Source organism: Cebus imitator, unplaced genomic scaffold, assembly GCF_001604975.1.
Source record: "Cebus imitator isolate Cc_AM_T3 unplaced genomic scaffold, Cebus_imitator-1.0 Scaffold79, whole genome shotgun sequence".
In the NCBI taxonomy this organism is placed as follows: Eukaryota; Metazoa; Chordata; class Mammalia; order Primates; family Cebidae; genus Cebus; species Cebus imitator.
Window position 1 is genome coordinate 7,675,412 of NW_016107394.1, and position 18,123 is coordinate 7,693,534.

Below are 18,123 nucleotides of genomic sequence, written 5' to 3' on the forward strand. Positions count from 1 at the left end.
AACAATGACCACTTACAAGGGAAAAACTGGAGATTTTAAAAAATGTAGTAGCTAAACAATTAGAAAAAGGACATATCATTCCCACATTTTCACCTTAAAACTCCATTTTTGTAATTAAAAAAAATCTAAAAAATAAAAAATGTCAACAGATCTTTGAGCAATTAATGCAACTATGCTACTTTCACCCAATATGATTAAAAAAAAATTGTCTACTAACCATTATTGATACGAAGGACTTTTTGTTTGTTTGTTTGTTTTTGTTTTTTACAATTTCTTTGGCAGAAAAGAACTATAAGCAGTTTGCATTCACTATTCCTTTTATAACTAATCAAAAATCAGCCAAAAAATATTATTGAAAAGTGCTTCCCCAAGGGATGTTAAATAGTACCACAATTTGTCAAACTTATGTGGACAAAGCTATTAAGCCCACCAGAAATAAAACTTCCTCAGTGTTATATTATTCATTATATAATATTCTTTATACTGCACCAAATAAAGAATTACTTATACAATGCTATAACCATTTAAAAAAAGAAATCCATTCAATGTACTGGGTTAATATAATAGCTTCAGATAAAATTCAAACTACAACTCCTTATTTGTATTTGGGCACATTGGTTAAAAAAAAAAAAAGAAAAGAAAATACCACTATACCACCAGTTTTTACAGTTTTTTGCAGTTTTTACAAAATCTAGAATCTTCAAAGGTAGCTCAGAGAAAGAAAAATTCAAGATGGTTCGTGGAGAAGAGAATCAACAAAAGTTCATGCAGATATCAAATCAGAAAGGACTCATTTCCTAAGCCAGAAACAGAACCTTGAACATGGGCTGCCACTGGAAGAGAGTAAAGCCCAGCTACTGAGCTACAGCATTGAGAAGTCTCCACTGGAGTCTCCCAGAAGAAGCCGCAAGCAGCCAATGTTGAGCCTACAAAGGTTTTTAACTGCTCAAGATCATTTTTAGGGTTAACTCTAACATAAATTTCAAAATTTCTATATGCTGAATGGTAGAAACCAAGAGAAAATACTGCCACATGGCTACAAGATCTAGCTCCTAAGAATATAGAACAAGAGGGAGACTTCACTCATTTTGTTGTTGTTGTCATTTGTTTCAGGGACATCTTTTCTGTTTATTTGTTTTTTTGAGATAGTGTCTCGCTGTTGCCTAAGCTGGAGTGCAGTGGTATAATCTCAGCTCACTGCAACCTCTGCCTCCCAGGATCAAGCAATTCTCCCTGCTTCAGCCTCCTGAGTAGCTGGGCCTACAGGCCCCCACCACCAGCCTGGCTAATTTTTGTATTTTTAGTAGAGATGAGGTTTCACCACGTTGGCCAGGCTGGTCTTCAACACCTGACCTCAGGTGATCTGCCCACCTCAGCCTCTCAAAGTGCTGGGATTACAGGTGTGAGTCACCACGACTGGCCTGTTTCAGGGACTTCTGACCAGAAGTTTCAACATGTGGACTCTGGGCAAGATAGTGGCCCAGAGTAACAGAAAAGATAGAAAAGGAAAAGGGAGATGTGGGGGGAAGAGAGAGAGAGAGAGAGAGAGAAAAGCATTGCCTGTGGCAGGGTGGGAAAGGTGAGGAACTCAGGAAAGCCAGAGAAAGACCCACACATTGCACTGAATCAGAAGTTTAAGTGGCTGCTCGTTGGTTGTAAAATAATTTTTTTTGGAAGTCCTATCAGCTCTTTTCCACTTTAGGGAGGAAAAAGCTTCCCATGTTCCATGATTCTGTACTGGCATAATTCTATAAGCCACAGATATCAGGAAAAAGTGCAAGGCAGATTAATCTAAAGACAAGGCCAGACGTGGTGGCTCATACCTGTCATCCCAGCCCTTTGCGAGGCCAAGGCGGGTGAGTCAGCTGAGGTTAGGAGTCTGAGACCAGCCTGGCCAACACAGTAAAACCCTGTCTCTACTAAGAATACAAAAATTAGCTGGGCCTGGTGGCGCGTTCCTGTACTTGGGAGGCTGAGGCAGGAGAATCACTTGAAACCTAGGAGGCAGAGGTTGCAGTGAGCCAAGGTCTAACCATTGCATTCCAGCCTGAGTGACAAGAGTGAGACTGTCTCAAAACAAACAAACAAATACAAAGGCCACAGTGTTTAACATTCTATAATGCCAAATCTGATCTTAGCTGACACTTTACTGAGAGGGGCCTCTAACCCCCTAAATCTTTGGAAAGACTCTAACCTTTCTAAGTTGTACCTCAAACACAACTTTTGCAAGTGTTCTTGCCTTTTCTTAGAAGGGACCTTTTATCTATCTTAGGAGACATTCTAACTCCCGTAAATTGGGCTACTAACCCAATCCCATTCTTTACCAGGGTAGGCCACCGCTTACAAAAAGTTATCCAATTGCTGATTCAGTCTATTTCCTTTGGGTTGGGGGTTTCCTTAGTATGATTTCTTTGTGATTTACTGGAAAGAAGCTTCCAGAAATGGTCCCAATCTAGAACTGGAGATTGGGTTCTTGGATCTCATATGAAAAAGAATTCAGGGCCAGGTAGTGGCTCATGCCTACAACCCCAGCACTTTGGGAGGCAAAAGTAAAGAGGGAAAATAATAACTAAAAATAAATAATTTGCAATTGCTGTACAATAAAGCAAAATTTACTGTGTTGGCTTCAATAGAAAACCTAACCTCCTGCTCTGCTTCAAGTTAACTAACTCACTGTAAATTATTTGACCTTATCTATCCTCCCTGCATTCTTAGCAAAGTTCTCAGGCATCTAAAAGTCTCTGTTTTTCTTGCTAACCAGCTGCAAGGTCACAGGGCAGATAACACTCAAAGAATGTACAATTTGTTTCTCAAAATTCTTCTTTTTCAATGTAATATACATCATAAAACATGTCACAGGTTAATCAGTTGTTCTTTGTTCTTGATTTTGTAAAATTTCTTCCTGCTTCATCATTATGGATTACAAAGGTGCTTAAAAAGCTCTCAGCTGCTTTGTACCTTAGGAAGCAATTCCACTGAGCCCATAATCACATTAAATAAATTCCTCCTGCTACCCCATCAGTCTCACCAAGTCTCTAATTTCCCACTTCAACTGAACCTACGGAGAAATGCTAACAAATTGGCTCTCCCAAGCCAGCTTCATTTCACCACTACCCCAACCACACCTAATTCATTCTCTATAACAAATGAAGAGAAAGTTTTCAAAAGGCGAATCTGACCATGTTGCTTGGCCCAGGTGACATGTTTTGGCTTTCTTTTCCTCCCACAAGCCTTCCTTCAATTTCTCCACACTCCCCCTCAACACAGAACACTTTAAGAAGCTAGAAAGTTATTTTGTTTCTTCAGTTAGTTAACTAATATCCCATAAATGTTAGCTCAAGAGTCACTCCCTCAGGGATGTTTTACCTGACCTCCTTGGCTATGTTAAAACCTCTTACTACAAGCCCTTATAATGAGATACACCTCTACATTATAGCCATAGTCACAGCTGCAATTTTGCATTTCTTGTTCATATTAAATAATTAATGTTTGCTTCCTGGACTACACTCTGTGTTTCACAAAGGACAACACCTGTTTTCAACACAAAATCCCTAGCTCTATGCACAGTGCCAAAAAAAAAAAAAAAAAAAAAAAAAAAAAAAAAACAAAATAGAAAAAAAAAAAAAAAAAGCAGAAACTCAGAAATTACCTATTTTTGATGAACAAATCAGTATCTACCTAAAAGCATAAATAAATATGCTCCCCTGAAAACTGTTAAGGAAAATTGGAGATTAGCTCATAATATTATTCTTTGATGTGTCTCCAATATAACTACAGAGTTTGTGTAACAACTTTAGAGAGACTAAAAAGACTGTAGAGGGACTACTTAACTGTTCCAAATGTAACTGACACTATTTATTCAGATAAATAAACAAAAAAGAGCTGATAGAACTTTCAACCTGCATGTTAAGTACCCTCTAATAATAAAATAGATTAGTTTTAGCCATTCTTTAAAAATAAGACTTCTGTACTAAATGATAGCATCTGTGACCTTTCAGGAGGAGCTTATTGAACCTTCTTTATGACAAGAAACTGAAGCACTACAAAGACGTTTTGCAAGTTGGAGTGAATGACAGTATGTTTCAGTAACGCTTCATCTACGCAAGGGTAAACAATCAAATCTCTTCCCAAGGTTAGATTTATTTCTATAAAATAATGTAAAATGTGGAAATGGACAAAGAAGTGATAGAATAATTTTTCTTTTACCACTGCATTTCTAACTTTACAATGGTCATAAAAATCCCTTAATTTCAGACACTGAGCTATGGTATGGACACAATATTTGCATTTCAACAAGTGTATTTCTAGCAAAGTATTAATATAAAATATAATCTAAAGCCAATTATGATTATTCTTTCATTCTCTTCAGAGTTTGATTTTTATGTACATTTCATGAAATGCTCTTTTTTCTTTTTTTTTTGAGATAGAATCTTGCTTTTTCCACGTTCAGGGTTCAAATGATTCTCCTGCCACAGCTTCCCATGTAGCTGGGGTTAAAAGTGCCCACCATGACTCCCAGCTAATTTTTGTATTTTTAGTAGAGATGGGGTTTCATCATATTAGCCAGACTGACCTCAAACTCCTGACCTCAGGTGATCTGCCTGCCTCTGACTCCCAAAGTTCTGGGATTACAAATCCCAGGTCACAAAATCACCGTGACCTGCCAAAATGCTCATTTACATGGAACTGAATTGAGAAATGTAGAGTTGTAACACATGTTGGGGATAGCAGCAAAGGAGAAAGAACTTACAGAGTGCCTATGGAAATTGTTTATGAGTAACATATAAACTGGGAACAACCAACAGGGGCAAACCACGGGAGGCCTCTAAGGAGGCAGACTTCTCCATGACTCATGTTCCCATGCAGGGTGAGCTAGGCTCTGTTACCATAAACATTATGCTCATGAAAATAAAACCCCTTCATAGCACTAAAACGTAACCAGACTTGTAGGCTCCTTGTGAGGCCCACGTTCCACCAGCTGCCCATAAATAATAGGCTATAGATAGCCACATGTTCTTGTTTTATGAAACTCCCAAACTGCCACTGTTATAAGTCTTCAGAATGACACACCAGTTCCAGCTCACTGATTCACCCCACCATCACATCACCCTCTCCCCACCATCACTCCACCGCCTGCCCTATAGATCAAAGTGATTGTAACCAATAAATACTGTGGAAGATCAGAGCTCAGGGCCTTTGTACCCTCCTTTATGTGCTGGCCCCCTGGTCCCACTTCATGCATTCTTGATCTGTCTTTTTCTAATTCCTTTGTCACTACCAAACTCGGGTACCCAGCGGTGGTATGTGGGGTCTTCTTACTTTTGTTTAATTCCATGCAATGTTTGTAATGTGATGAAAATGACTGTATGGTAAACCATGCTCCAGGTTGACTGGAAGATATGTATACTGTGTTATTAGAAAACTAAACTCTGGTTTCTCCATCACATTTTTTGATACAGCCATCCTGAGTGTTGAAGACCTATTATAATATATTCTTCCTAACTATATTTATTTAGGTAGAATATCATTGTTCCAACCTGAAGTGAATGGTTTCTTTACAGAATTATCTTCCATATTCAGCAATTCCCAACTGATCACCAAATACCATGTTTTACATGGTAAGAGCCATCTGTTCAAATAGTAACAATAAAAGAAAAAACTATCTGATCTAGTTAAACAGAGCATCTTCATCACAAGAACATCATCTATTGTTAGCATCGTTTCAATTCTTTAGTTTACTGGATGAACGCCATGTCTAATCTTATGTATAATCCAAATTTTGGAATTCTGATAATTTAAATATCTTTTTTCATAGAATATGAGAGTATTACATATAATAAGGATAAGTGGTTTCATGTTATTTGTACACATACATATGTATATCAAAATATAAAAATATTTAATTGATGTACTTTAAAAATATCAAAAGCAACACACATTAACTTCTTGGAATTAAGATCAGGTCTGCTGACTCACCAGTGTAATACCAGTAACTAGACCTGGCACTAACAGTGTTCAAAAATTTTTTCCTTCAGGTTTGATACATAATTTACATCTCATACAAAATACTCTGTTTAAGTATACAGTTCAATACATTTTAGCAAATGCATATGGTCACATAACCACCACAACCACCAAAACAGAGTATTTCCATCATCTCAAAAAGTTTCCTTGGGCTCTTTGTTAGTCCCCTAACCCAAGCCCCAGACAACCACTTTGATTTCTGTCCCTAAAGTTCTGCCATTTCCAGAGCATCAAATAAGCGGAAACATAGATTACATAGGTTTTAGCCTGGCTTCTTTCACTTAGCAACTATGTTATTATTCTATTAGTAATTCATTGCTTTTTATTGCCAAGTAGTATTCTATTGCATGTATATACCATAATTTGTTTATCCAGCCACCATTTGATAAATATTTTGACTTATTTCCAGGTTTTGGTAATTATTAATAAAACTGCTCTAAAAATTTGCATGCAGGGTTTTTTTGTGTGTGAACGTGTGTCTATATTTCTCTTGGGTAAATAGGAAGAGAAATACTGGATCACATGCAATAATTATTTTTGAGTAAATGAATAATGTCCCAACATTTCACGTGAGCCAAATATACTGCCATGTCAGTAATAAACTTCTCTTTTGTTTCTAAACCCTGTAGGGCTGTGCAGCTCTTACAACCTGCTTCTTAATCTCAGAATACTGGGAGGTGGGGGACCCACAGTTGTTTTAATATTTTTAAAGCCACAAATAATTTTAGTCCATTCTTAAAGTTTCTTTGCCAATAAAACTTCCCACAAACTAGTGAGTTTCTTCCCTAATTTCAGTCAGTTGTACATGCCATTATGTGACCTACAATTCTTTCCAAGACTAATTTTTTATTTATTTCTTCACCTGACCTCTCTTTCTCGATTTAAAAATGGGTTACTTTTACACTGTCAAGCTTCTAAGGAGAGACTATAACCTTAGTTGGTCTTTGCCTTGTGCCATTTTATCCAAATGGAAAGTTTCACTGTGTGTCATGTAATCTGATCCTTTCCCTGAGGAGCCTTAATCCATTGAAAAATTTTATCGATAGTCATGAAGTCCACATGTTTAGTCTGATATTTGTCTCAAGGCTGAATTTTGATAGGTTTCTGTTCCTGAAACATTTTCTCAATTTTACATTGTAATTCTTGAGGTCTAAAACCAGCTTACTTCACAACTCCACAATTACAACAAGGGTAATGAAGAGTGTGTCACTGTCGTGACAGCTATATAGATCAATGGAACACATATCAAAGTCCAAAAATAAAAACCCTATGTCTATGGTCAACTGATTTTTGACAAGAGGGCTAAGAACATTCAGTGGGGAAAGAATAATCTTCTCATTAAACAATGCTGAAGAAATGGCCATCCATGTACAAAAGAATGGAGGTTGACTCTTATACCACAAACAAAAATTAACTCAAAATGGATCAAAGAACATGATTGTAAGAGTTAAAACCATAAAGCTCTTCAAAGAAATCATGGTTGTAAATCTTTGTGCCTCTGAATTAGATAATCAGGTATTCCCTTTTATTTCTGCTTGCAAATCAGCCAATTCTTTCCCAAATTGTCTCTTTAACAGTACATACTGCTATAATTCTGTGTTCCATCCTCTTTTCCCAGAGAACAAGTTCATTAGACTGTTGTGCCTCCCCAATTACCACAGATGATAGTTTTACTAAATTCATTGCCACTACGTAACATTAATCCTCTATCTTTTCAGCCACAAATATCAGTTTCCTTGCTGGCTCTTCCCTAACTGCTAAGGTAATACCACATTTCTGAGTTTTTGTTATGCAGCATTCCAATCCCAATACCAATTTCAACATTAGCAAAGACAAGCAGGACAGTAAACAGAAAATTCCAGTGGCTTCACCAATTCAATGTAGCAGTAGAGAGGGAGAAGAGCTGTTTTTTCAGCATGTTCCACACATGGTCACCCAAAGACCAGGCTAGACAAATTTACTAATTGGAATTCTACTCATCTTCATGGCATGGAAAGTTAGCTGGACTTTCACACACCAATTCTTGTCTATTTTGGCTTGCAAGAGATTAACTAAATTTCTGTTCATAGCCCACTGACAACTGTAAGAGACTTGGAATGTTTGGTGATCATGACTGCCTCTGCTACAATATGATTTCATAGTTTAATGCCATAGGTTCTATACTTTTCCTGTTTCCTCTCTAAAGTTTTTGAAATGAAGACAAGAATATACATTTCAAAATAATATTTTGAAAATTACATGAGATAAAGTAGGTAAACGGTTTACACTGTATCTGATTGGTATAAGCGCCCTATAATACATTATTCTTCAAATGATAGATTTTCAATGTTCCATGCAAAAAGATCTTACATAGTCAAAGATCCATGTACATCATTCAAAAAAAATGGTGCTTGAGAATAAGTTACTTACCTTAAACTGTAATCATACTTGTCATGACATGATTTTGTGTTGAAATAGGCCTAAATCGTACTTCCTGTCAATCTCTCTTAAATGAGTAAATATAGGTCATATATCATATAGAAAAAAAACAAGCCACTAAGATATATTCAAGTGCCTCTCTGAACATTCATCATTTCAGAATTGTCCAAGGTTTCCATAATATAAATGTACAGAATTCTACATGCTATAGTATGAAGGTAAAGTCTATAATACTAGTTGTAACTTTCATTTGTTCTGGGTTTAAAAATTCAATCCTAAGGGGAAAATTTAAGAATATCAAGGGCTTTATGTAATATTTCTAACTCCGGCTTCCCCATCTCTTTAGAGTCTTCCATCTTACACAGCACACAGTGGAAATTAGGAGGCACAAGAAATGAAAAAAATAAATAAATTTACTTAATGGGCAGAAAAACTTATATTGGGAGAAACTTCAATATCGAGAAGTCTGTGAAGACGCTAAAAATGAAGTATCAGTAGTAAAAGCTTTTGGCAAAGACACATCAAGAAATGAAAGTGAGGCAAGATGGTGAAATAGAAGCCTACACTATTCATACCCTCTGCAGGAGCAGAGTAGATTTTAACAACTACCTGAACGCAAAAATACCATCACAAGAACCAAAAATCAGGTGAGCAATCACAGTACCTGGATTTAACTTTATATCATCAAAAGAGACATTGAAGAAGGTTGAACAGGTAGTCTTAAATCGCTGACACCACCCCTCTCTGACTCCCTCCTGCAGTGCCTGTGCAGCCCAAAGAGTCTGTGCACATGGGGGAGGGAGAGCACACAGTGACTGGGGGACTGTACAGTGGACTCAATGTTGTCCTGTCAGAGTGGAGAGCAAAGTCATGTGGGGCTAACACAGTACGTATGCATGTACAGCTATAGCCAGAGGAAAAACTGCCCATCCCATGGGTCAGAACTCGAGTTTCTCAGCAAGTCTCGCCACCACTGGGCAAAGTGCTCTGGGGTCCTAGGTAAACTTGAAGGGCAGTCAAGGATACAGGGAGTCCAATTTCTAGTCAACTCCTAGTGCTGGGCTCAGCTCAGAGTCAGAGGACTAGAGTGAGACCTAGAGAGACACCAACTGTAGTAGGGAGACATCAACTGGGACACTAAAGGATTGCTTACACTACGCTTTCCCCAACACCAGGTAGTACGGTTTGCAGCAACAAAAGTATCTTCTTCCTTCTGTATAAGAAGAGGAGAGCAAAGAATAAAGAGGATGTTGTCTTGCATCTTAGATACCATCTCAGCCATGGAAGACAGCTAATAGGGTGCCAGGTAGAGACAAGAGTCCACTATTACAAGCCCTAGCTCCTGAATGACATATCTAAACATACCCCGGGCCAAGAGGGAACCTGCTGCCTTGAAGGGAAAGACCCAGTTCTGACAACATTCATCACCTGTGGACGAAAGAGACCTTGGGCCAAAAATAGGAGGAATGCCAAGGTATTAATAGTATCCCATGGGCCTTGGGCTGAGACATACTGACTTCAGGGGTGACCCAGCACATTCCCAGTTGCAGTGATTACAGAAAAGTAAAGGGGCCTCTGTTGTTGCACCTTACGTATCATCACAGTCACAGCACAGCAGAGCACCAAGTGGGCTCTTGAGGTTCTATGGCCCCTGTTTCCATGATTTGACTCTTAAGACAGCATTTCCAGACTTGTCCAGGGCGAGAGGGGAGCCCACTACCCTGATGGGTGAGTTCCAGGCCTGGCAGCATTCACCACAACCTGACTGAAAAGCCCTTGGGCTTTAAGTGGACACTAGCAGTGGTCTGGCAACACCGTGTTATGGACTGGTGGTGGTCGTGATGACAAGGAGAGGCTCCTCTGCCTGTGGAAAGGAAAGGGAAGAGCACTAAGGACTTTATGTTGTAGTCTGAGTGCCAGCTTAGCCACAAAACACTAGAACACCAGATACATTTATAAGATTTTTAAATTTAATCTCTGACTCCTAGACAACATCTCTGGACCCACCCAGGGCCTGGCGGAAGGACACAAACCTGTCTGGCCTCATCACCTGCTGATTGTAGAGCTCAAGGGTCTTGAGTGAACATAGGTGGTAGCCAGGCAGTGTTTACAATGGGTTGTGGGCAAGATCCAGTGCTGTTCTGGCTTCAGGTGTGACCCAGCACAATCCCAGTGGTGCTGTCCAGGGACTGCTTGCATTGCCATACCCCCAGTTTCAGGCAGCTCAGCACAAAGAGAAAGAGATTCCATTTGTTTGGGAGAAAGGAAAGGAAAGGAACAAGAGTCTCTGCCAGATAATCCAGAGAATTCTTCTGGATCTTATCCAAGACCACCAAGACCTCTATAAGTCTCCAAGAACCCTAGTGACATTGGGCAGGGGGCCTAAGTCCCTTCAAATAAATGGAAAGTCTTCTCAAGAAAGATGGGCACAAATAAGCCAAGAATGTAAAGACTACAATACTTAATTCTTAATGCCTAGACACTGACAAACATCTGTAAGCATCATGATTATCCAGGAAAACATGACTTTGCCAAATGAACTAAATAAAACACCAGTGACCAATCCTGGAAAAACAAAGACATGTGACCTTTTAGACAGTGAATCTAAAATAGCTGCTTTGAGAAAACTCAAAGAAACTCAAAAGAGAAGAAATTCAAATTTCTATCAGATAAATTTAACAAAGATATTGAAATAATTATGAAGAATCAAGCAGAAATTCTGGAGTTAAAAATGCAACTGACATACTGAAGACTGCAGCAGAGTCTCTTAACAGCAGAACTGATCAAGCAGAAGAATTAGTAGTCTTGAAGACATGCTATTTGAAAATAGAGTCAGAGGAGACAAAAGAAAAAGAATGAAGCATGCCTCCAAGATCTAGAAAACAGGCTCAAAAGGGCAAATGTAAGCGTGACTGACCTTAAAGAAGAGGTGGAAAGAGAGGAAGAGGTAGAAAGTTTATTTTAAGGGATAATATCAGAGAACTTCCCAAACCAAGAGAAAGGTATCAATGTTCAAATATAAGAAGATTACAGAACAACAAGCAGATTTAACCCAAAAAAGATGACCTCAAGACATTTAATAACCAAACTCCCAAAGGTCAAGGATAAAGAAATGATCCTAAAAACAGCAAGAGATAAGAAACAAATAAACAACACACAAAGAAGCTCCAATACATCAAGCAGCAGACTTCTCAGTGGAAACCTTACAGACCAGAAGACAGTGGCATGATGTTTTTAAAGTGCTGAAGGTAAAAAAAATCATTTACCTTAGAATAGTATATCCAGCAAAAATAGCCTTTAAACATGAAAGAAAATAACAGAACTTTCCAGAAAAACAAAAGCTTAGGCATTCTATCAACACTAGACCTATCCTATAAGAAATGCTAAAGGTAATTCTTTAATCTAAGAGAAAAGGATGTTAATGAATAAGAAGAAATCATCTGAAAGTACAAAACTCACTGGTAATAGTAAACACATAGAAAAATACAGAATATTACAACACTGTAATTGTGTATAAACTACTCTCAAGTAGAAAGACTAAATGATAAACCAATTAAAAATAATAACTACACCTTTTTAAAAAAAAAAAAATGGGGTTTTACCATGATGGCCAGGCTGGTCTTGAACTCCTGATCTCAGGTGATCCACCCACCTCAGCCTCCCGAAGTGCTAGGATTACAGGCGTGAGCCACTGCGCTTGGCCATAACTACAACTTTTAAAGACATAGTACAATAAGATAAACAGGAACAACAAGTTAAAAACTAGGGAGATAAAAGTAAAGTGTAGAGTTTTTATTAGTTTTCTTTTTGCATGTTTGTTTATGTAATCAGTGTCAACTTGTCATCAGCTTAGAGCAATGGGTCATAAGATAGTATTTGCAAGCCTCACAGCAACCTCCAGTCAAAAAGCATACGACGACCACACAAAAAAGAAAAATCAGGAAATTAAATTATACCACAAGAAAAAAATAACTTTCAATAAAAAGAAGACAGGAAGGGATACTACAAGACAACCAGAAAACAAATAATGAAATGACAGGATTAAATCCCTTATCAGTAATAACATTAAATGTAAGTGGACTAAACTCTTCAATCAAAAGACAGACTGACTGAATGGATGATAAAACACGATCCCATGATCTGTTGTTTACAAGAAACATACTTCACCTATAAGGATATACATAGACTGAAAATAAAAGGTTAGAAAAAGATATTCTACACCAATGGAAACAACAACAACAAAAAAGGCAGGTAAACCTATACTTAAACAAAATAGATTTCAAAACAAAAACTGTAGTAAAAGAGAAAGAAGTTCATTGTATAATGCTAAAGGGCTCTACCCAACAACAGGATATAATCACTGTAAATATATATAGACACAACACTGGAGCACCCAGATACATAAAGCAAATATTATTTGAGCTAAAAAGAGAGCTAGACCACAATACAATAATAGCTGGAGACCTCAGCACCCTCTTTTAGCACTGAACAGCTCTCCCAGAAAGAAACTCAACAACCATCAGACTTAATCTGCACTACAGAACAAATGGACCCAACAGACATTACAGAACATTTCATCCAAAGACTACAGAACACACATTATTTTTCTCAGCATATATATCCTTCTCAAGAACAGGCCATATGTTAGGTCACAAAACAAGTTGTAAAATATTTTAAAAACTGAAACAATATCAAGCATCTTCTCTGACCACATGGAATAAAACTAGAATAAGAACAACTTTGGAAACTATACAAAGATCTAGAAAATGGATAATATGCTCCTAAATGACCAGTGGGTCAATGAAGAAATTAAGAAGGAAATTTAGAAATTTCTTGAAACAAATGATAATGGAAACACAACATACCAAGATCTATGAGACAGACTGAAAGCAGTACTAAGAGGGAAATATGCAGCTGTAAGTGCCTATAACAAAAAAAAATAAAAATTTCAAATAAATGACTTAGCAATGCATCTTTTCTTTCTCTCTTTTTTTTTTTTTTCCAAATATTCACTCTGTTGCTCAGGTTGTAGTGTAGTGGCACAATCATGGCTCACTACAGCCTAGACCTCCCTGGGCTCAACAATCCTCCCTCCTTAGCCCCCCAAGTAGTTGGGACTATAGGCATGCACCACCACATCTGATTAATTTGTATTTTTTGTAGAGATGGACTTTCACCATGTTGCCCAGGCTGGTCTCAAACTTCTGGGCTCAAGTAATCCACTTGCCTTGGCCTCCCAAAGTGCTGGGATTATAGGCATCAGCCATCACATCCAGGCAGCAATGTATCTTAAAGAACCAGAAAAGCAAGAACAAACCAAATCCAAAATTAGCAGGAGAAAAGATGAAGATCAGAGCAAAAATAAATGAATTTGAAATGAAGAAAAGATCAATGAAACAAAAAAAGTTGTTTTTTTTTTTTTAAGATAAGCAAAATTAGCAGAGTAACAAAGAAGGGAGATGATCCAAATAAATACAATTAGAGATTTAAAATGAGGCATTATAACTAACACAGCAGAAATTCAAAGGCTCCTTAGTGGCTGTTGTGAGCAACTATATGCCAATAAACTGGAAAATCTAGAGGAAACTGATAAATTCCTAGACACACACATACAACCAAGACTGAACCATGAAGAAATCCAAAACCTAAACGGAACAATAACAAGTAACAAAATTGAAGCCACAATAAAAAAAAGTTTTCCCAGTAAAGAAAAGCCCGGGACCTGATGACTGCACTGCTGAATTCTATCCACATTTAGAGGACTAATACCAATCCTACTCAAACTATTTCAAAAATTAGAGGAGGAAGGAATACTTCCAAACTCATTTTATGAGGCTAGTATTACCCTGATACAAAACCAGACAAAGACACATCAAAAAAAGAAAGCTACAGACCAATATCTCTAATGAATGTTGATGTAAAAATCCTCAAAAAATACTAGGAAACCGAATTCAATAATACATTAAAAAGATCATTTGCCCTGATCACATGGGATTTACCCCAGGGATGCAAGGCTGGTTCAACATACAAAAATCAATCAATGTGACAGACCATATCAACAGAATGAAGGACAAAAACTATATGATCATTTCAACTGATTATGGAAAACCATTAGATAAAATTCAACATCCCTTCATGGTAAACACACTTAAAAAACTAGGTAGGAAAGGAACAGATCTCAATATAATAATGGCCATATATGACAGACCCACAGCTAGTGTCATACCAAATGGGAAAAACTGAATGCCTTTCCTTTAAGAACTGGCCCACTTTCACCACTGTTATTCAACATAGTACTGAAAGTCCTAACTAGAGCAATCAGACAAGATAAAGAAATAAAGGTCATTCAAATCAGAAGAAAGAAGTCAAATTATCCTTGTTTGCAGCAGATGGTATGCTCTTATATTAGGAAAAAGCTAAAGACTCCATCAAAAACTATCAGAAGTGACAAACTCAGTAAAGTTGCATGATACAAGATCAACATACAAAAATCAGTAGCATTTCTATATGCCAACAGTCAACAATCTGAAAAAAAAATAAAAATGTAATCCCACAAATAAAAAAGTAAAGGCCACAAATAAAATTAAATACCTAGGAGTTAACATAACCAAAGCAGTAAAAGATTGCTAAAACAAAAACCATAAAACATCAATGTAAGAAATTGAAGAGGACACACAAAAAATGAAAAGATATTCCATGTTCATGGATTAGAAAAATCAATATTGTTAAAATGTCCATACTACCCAAGCAATCTACAGACTCAATGCAACCCCTTTCAAAACACCAATTGCATTTTCACATAAATAGAAAAAAAAATCCTAAAATTTATATGATACCACAAAAGACCCAGAAAAGTCAAAGCTATCCTAACGAAAAGGAGCAAAACTGGAGAAATCACATTACCTGACTACAAATTATACTATCGAGCTATAGTAACCAAAACATCACAGTACTGGCACAAAAACAGACACACAGACCAATAGAACAGAATAGAGAAAAATCCAGAAACAAATCCATACACCTACAGTGAACTCATTTTTGACAAGGTTGCCAAGAACACACACTGGATAAAGGATAGTCTCTTCAATAAATGGTGCCGGGAAAACTGAATATCCACATACAGAAGAGAAAGACTAGACTCTTTCCTCTCAAATCAAAATGGACTGAGGACTTAAATCTAAGACCTTAAAACTATGAAATTACTAGAAGAAAACATTGGGGAAACTCAGGACGTTGGAGTAGACAACGATTTCTTGAATAATATGCCACAGGCACAGGTAACCAAAGCAAAAATGGACAAATGGGATCACATCAATTTAAAAAGCTTCTGCAGTGATGGAAACAACAAAGAGACAACCCACAGAATGGGAGAAAATATCTGCAAACTACCCATCAACAAGGGATTACAGAAGGCAGAAAATATACAGAGCTCAAACAACTCTATAGGAAAAAAATCTAATAACCCAATTTAAAAATGGGTAAAAGATCTGAATATACATTTCTCAAAAATAAACAAATAAAAAATAAATAAATAAATAAAAATGGCAAACAGGCATAAAAAAAAAGGTGTTCAACATCATTGATCATCAGAGAAATGCAAATCAAAACTACAATATCATTTCACCTCCGATAACATGGCTTATATCAAAAAGGCAGGCAATAACAAATGCTGGTGAGGATGTGGGAAAAGGGAACCCTGGTACACTGTTGGTGGGAAGGTAAACCACAAAGGAAATAGTTTGGAGGTTCCTCAAAAAATTAAAGTTATCACAAGATCCAGCAATCCCACTGCTGGGTATATGCCCAAAAGAAAGGAAATCAGTATATCAAAGAGATATGTGTGCTTCCATGTTTGTTGCAGCACTATTCGCAACAGCAAAGATGTGAAAGCAACCAAAGCAAATGAATACAAAGCAAAGCAAATGTGAAAGCAACCAAAGCAACCACAAACAAATGAATAGTTAAATAAATCGTGGTACATATACACCATGGAGTACTATTCAGCCATAAAAGATAACGAGGCCCTGTCACTTGCAACAACATGGATGTAACTGGAGGTCACTGAGTGAAATAAAGCCAGGCACAGAAAGACAAACTTCACACGTTCTCACTTATTTGGGGGAGCTGAAAATCAAAACAACTTAACATATGGAGATAGAGAGTTAAGCATGGTTACCAGAGGTTGAGAAGGATAGTGGGGGATGCAGGGGAGGGAGATAAGGATGATTAATGGGTACAAAAAAATACAGTTAGAAAGAGTGGATAGGTTCTAGTATTTTATAGCACACAGGTTTATTATAGTCAAAATAATTATATATTTTAAAATACTAAAAGAGTATAATTGGATTGTAACACAAAGGATAAATACTTGAAGGGATGGATACCCCATTTTCCATGATATGATTATGACACAATGCATGCCTGCATCAAAATATCTCATTTACCCCATAAATATATATACTTACTATGTAACTACAAACATTAAAATTATAAAAAGAGAGAGTAAACAAAAATTAAATATGAGAAACTTTATATTGTTCACTTCTGCAGGGGTGGAAATCCACTCCCCAACCCCTTTCCTAGCTTGTCTCAGTTTTCTATTATGTTTTTTATTTGCAGGGGGAAATTCTCTTTAGGGGGCTCTCTAAAGCAGAAAATGTAATGAATCTGTCATTCTACTATAATGTGGAGTTCTTTTGTATAAGTATTTTCCTGCTCTTCAGACACTGGCAAAAACTAAAAGATGAAATAAAAATATTTTTAGTAAAACATGTAATTATAAATCTAACTAGCAAATCTGTAACCATTATCAAAATAGTTACTTGAAATGTTATGTATGATACATTTCTTATTCCTAAACTAACAAATAATCATTGATTTGTATAAGGCATTAAGATAAAATATTGCCTAGGTTTCCTTCCCTGGTTCCATCAACTCCATTTTGGAGGATAGGGAGGACAGAAAGTAAAAATTAAAATTAGGTAAGAACTGGTAAAAGCTTGAAAGTAGACTCTTTACTCCTCTAAGGAGAGTTACTCTATCCTATCAATTAATAATGATAATTTACAATGAGAATTTAGATGACGGGTGCATCTAAATGGAAAATACTTTTTCAGTAGCTTCCAGAAAATGTGTGCTTACTAAAAACTTATACATATACACATACCTATACCTATGCATATATATTCATGCTCAGTTTGTAATAATTCATTGAACTGAACACTCATGCTTTGGCTAATTTTTTGTATATATATCATATATCAAATTAAAAAGTTAAAACAATCATTTATATGGAATTATTAATAACTGTACATTTACTTACTATTATTTCCTCAGCTTGTCAAACCACATCAACTGTTTTTCCTGCAATTCTGCATTTAAATGCCTAAAAGCATAACTGGAGTGTACTGAAGATCCTAACAAAAATAAAAATTAAACTTTAGCAATTACATGTTATCAAGTGACCTAATCAATAAATGCCTATATATATATATATATAATATTCTTACTCTAAAACAAATGCAGCCATTAAGAACTTATCCTCAACTCATAATTCCTCCCTCCTTGTGGTAGGAACTCAAACACTAAGTATTAGCCTTTCTGTGGCCCTCTATTAACTTCAAGTGAACTAACTTAACTGACTAATATATTTAGGAAGAATGAACTGGTCAGTTCAACTCT